The 4,226-nt window shown below is 40.4% G+C and overlaps 1 non-coding gene across 1 annotated transcript; it reads left to right on the top strand.

Annotated features, from left to right (window-relative positions):
• Positions 1-2,379: 2,379 nt before the first annotated feature.
• LOC130977885 (small nucleolar RNA R71) lies at positions 2,380-2,487 on the top strand. Its single transcript, XR_009085557.1, has one exon. It is a non-coding gene; the product is annotated as a small nucleolar RNA R71 (small nucleolar RNA).
• Positions 2,488-4,226: the final 1,739 nt, after the last annotated feature.

The following is a 4,226-nucleotide window of genomic DNA, read 5'->3' as shown; positions in this document are numbered from 1 at the left end:
AGAAGAAGAAAATGGAGGAGATGGAGGAGGTTGTGTGGTTCGGCCAAAAGGGGGAAGAAGTAGTGTTTAGGTGTGTAAAATGAAGGAGTGAAGATGGGTTTATATAGGGGTGAAGGGAGGGGTAGGGTTCGGCCATTATGGGTGGGTTTGGGAGGGTAAGTGGTTTGAATTTGAATGGTAAGGTAGGTGGGGTTTTATGAAGGATGGATGTGAGTGGTGAAGAGAAGATGGGATTTGATAGGTGAAGGGTTTTTGGGGAAGCGGTATTGAGGTGATTGGTGAATGGGTGAAGAAGAAAGAGGGTGGTGGGGTTGGTGGGGATGGTGGGGATCCTGTGGGGTCCACAGATCCTGAGGTGTCAAGGAAAAGTCATCCCTGCACCAAATGGCATGCAAAAATGCGTTTTGAGCCAATTCTGGCATTAAACGCCGGGCTGGTGCCCATTTCTGGCGTTTAACGCCAGGTTCTTGCCCTTTCCTGGCGTTTAACGCCAGTCTGGTGCCCCTTTCTGGCGTTAAACGCCCAGAATGGTGCCAGACTGGGCGTTAAACGCCCATCTGCTAGCCTTACTGGCGTTTAAACGCCAGTAGGTTCTTCCTCCAGGGTGTGCTATTTTTCTTCCTGTTTTTCATTCTGTTTTTGCTTTTTCAATTGATTTTGTGACTTCTCATGATCATCAACCTACAGAAAACATAAAATAACAAAGGAAAATAGATAAAATATAACATTGGGTTGCCTCCCAACAAGCGCTTCTTTAATGTCAGTAGCTTGACAGAGGGCTCTCATGGAGCCTCACAAATGCTCAGAGCAATGTTGGAACCTCCCAACACCAAACTTAGAGTTTGAATGTGGGGGTTCAACACCAAACTTAGAGTTTGGTTGTGGCCTCCCAACACCAAACTTAGAGTTTGACTGTGGGGGCTCTGTTTGGCTTTGATTTGAGGGAAGCTCTTCATGCTTCCTCTCCATGGTGACAGAGGGATATCCTTGAGCCTTAAACACAAAGGATTCTTCATTCACTTGAATGATCAGTTCACCTCCATCAACATCAATCACAGCCTTAGCTGTGGCTAGGAAGGGTCTGCCAAGGATGATGGATTCATCCATGCACTTCCCAGTCTCTAGGACTATGAAATCAGCAGGGATGTAATGGTCTTCAATCTTCACCAAAACATCCTCTACAAGTCCATAAGCTTGTTTTCTTGAATTGTCTGCCATCTCTAGTGAGATTCTTGCAGCTTGTACCCCAAAGATCCCTAGCTTCTCCATTACAGAGAGAGGCATGAGGTTTACACTTGACCCTAAGTCACACAGAGCCTTCTTGAAGGTCATGGTGCCTATGGTACAAGGTATGGAAAACTTCCCAGGGTCCTGCCTCTTTTGAGGTAATTTCTGCCTAGACAAGTCATCCAATTCTTTGGTGAGCAAAGGGGGTTCATCCTCCCAAGTCTCATTTCCAAATAACTTGTCATTTAGCTTCATGATTGCTCCAAGGTATTTAGCAACTTGCTCTTCAGTGACATACTCATCCTCTTCAGAGGAGGAATACTCATCAGAGCTCATGAAAGGCAGAAGCAAGTTCACTGCCTCTCCTTCCTCATTGGGGAACTCAAATTCGGCCATGTTGATGGCCTTGCAGTCTCCTTTTGGATTTTCTTCTGTATTGCTTGGGAGAGTACTAGGAGGGAGTTCAGTAACTTTCTTGCTCAGCTGTCCCACTTGTGCCTCCAAATTCCTAATAGAGGACCTTGTTTCAGTCATGAAACTTTGAGTGGTTTTGATTAGATCGGAGACCATGGTTGCTAAGTCAGAGTGGTTCTGCTTAGAATTCTCTGTCTGTTGCTGAGAAGATGATGGAAAAGGCTTGCCATTGCTAAACCTGTTTCTTCCACCATTATTGTTGTTGAAACCTTGTTGAGGTCTCTGTTGATCCTTCCATGAGAGATTTGGATGATTTCTCCATGAAGAATTATAGGTGTTTCCATAGGGTTCTCCCATGTAATTCACCTCTTCCATTGAAGGGTTCTCAGGATCATAAGCTTCTTCTTCAGATGAAGCATCCTTAGTACTGCTTGGTGCATTTTGCATTCCAGACAGACTTTGAGAAATCAAATTGACTTGTTGAGTCAATATCTTGTTCTGAGCCAGAATGGCATTCAGAGTATCAATCTCAAGATCTCCTTTCTTCTGATTTGTCCCATTGTTCACAGGATTCCTTTTAGAAGTGTACATGAATTGGTTATTTGCAACCATTTCAATTAGTTCTTGAGCTTCTGTAGGCGTCTTCTTCAGATGAAGAGATCCTCCAGCAGAGCTATCCAAAGACATCTTGGATAGTTCAGAGAGACCATTATAGAAATACCTATGATGCTCATTCATAAGCATGTCAGAAGGACATTTTCTGATCAATTGTTTGTATCTTTCCCAAGCTTCCTAGAGGGATTCTCCATCCTTCTGTCTGAAGGTTTGGAATTCCACTCTAAGCTTACTCAATTTTTGAGGTGGAAAGAACTTTGCCAAGAAGGCATTGACTAGCTTTTCCCATGAGTCCAGGCTTTCTTTAGGTTGTGAGTCCAACCATGTCCTAGCTCTGTCTCTTACAGCAAAAGGGAATAGCATAAGTCTGTAGACCTCAGGGTCAACCCCATTAGTCTTGACAGTGTCACAGATTTGCAAGAATTCAGCTAAGAACTGATGAGGATCTTCCAATGGAAGTCCATGGAACTTGCAATTCTGTTGCATTAGAGAAACTAATTGAGGCTTAAGCTCAAAGTTGTTTGCTCCAATGGCAGGGATAGAGATGCTTCTCCCATAGAAGTCGGGAGTAGGTGCAGTAAAATCACCCAGCACCTTCCTTGCATTGTTGCATTGTTGTTGTTTTCGGCTGCCATGTCTTCTTCTTGAAGATTTCTGTTAGGTCTCTACAGAGAGTTGTGCCTTCTCTTAGCTTTCGCTTCAAGGTCCTTTAGGTTCAGGGTCAGCTTCAACAAGAATACTTTTATCTTTGTCCTGCTCATATGAAAGAGAAGAAACAAGAAAATGGAATCCTCTATGTCACAGTATAGAGATTCCTTGAGGTGTCAGAGAAAAAAAAAAGAAGGAAGAGGGAGAAGAATTCGAACTTAGTGAGATAGAGTTCGAATTGTGCATTGAGGAGGAGTGGTACTCCATAAATAGAAGGATGTGAGAAGAGGGGAAGAAATTCGAAAATTAAGTTAAAAATATTTTAAAACATTTTGAAAAACTTAATTGATTTTCGAAAACAAGAGAGGAAAAGAAATCAAGTAATTTTTGAAAAAGATTTTGAAATTAGAATTTAAAAAGATATGATTGAAAACTATTTGAAAAAGATGTGATTAAAAAGATATGATTGAAAAGTTATGCTTTTAAAAAGATATGATTGAAAAGATATGATTTGAAAACAAATTTTTAAAAAGATTTGATTTTAAAAATTAATGACTTGGCTAACAAGAAAAGATATGATTCAAACATTAAACCTTTCTCAACAGAAAAGGCAACATACTTAAAATGTTCAATCAAATCATTAAATGTTAGCAAGTATCTTTGAAAAAGGGAAAGAAATTGATTTTGAAAAAGATTTGATTGAAAAGATTTGATATGGAAAAGATTTGATTTTGAAAAACTTTGAAAACTTGGAAAAAAATTGATTTGAAAACAAAATCTACCCTCTTGTGCCATCCTGGCGTTAAACGCCCAGAATTGTGCACATCCTGGCGTTTAACGCCCAATGCACTACCCTTTTGGGCGTTAAACGCCCAACCAGGCACCCTGGCTGGCGTTTAAACGCTAGTCTGTCCTTCTTCACTGGGCGTTTTGAACGCCCAGCTTTTTCTCTGTAATTCCTCTGCTGCATGTTCTGAATCTTCAGTTCCCTGTACTACTGACTTGAAAATAGAACCAAGATCAAATAAACAATGCATGCAAGACACCAAACTTAAAATGAGACATTAGACTTGACAAGAAACATAAAATATTTTTGGTTTTTATGATTTTTATAATTTTTTTGATTTTTTTTCGAAAATTAAGTGGAAAAGAAAATAAAAGTATCAAAATTCTTAATGAGAATTCCAGGAATCATGCAATGTTAGTCTAAAGCTTCAGTCTAAAGGAATTAGACATAGATAGCCAAGCTTCAGCAGGACATTGCATTCAAGAGCTAAATTGATGAGAATCAATCAGCTTTGGTGATGATAAGAACATCACCT

Source organism: Arachis stenosperma, chromosome 4 (genome assembly GCF_014773155.1).
Source record: "Arachis stenosperma cultivar V10309 chromosome 4, arast.V10309.gnm1.PFL2, whole genome shotgun sequence".
Classification (NCBI taxonomy): domain Eukaryota; kingdom Viridiplantae; phylum Streptophyta; class Magnoliopsida; order Fabales; family Fabaceae; genus Arachis; species Arachis stenosperma.
This window is presented reverse-complemented; position numbering and strand designations above follow the sequence as displayed.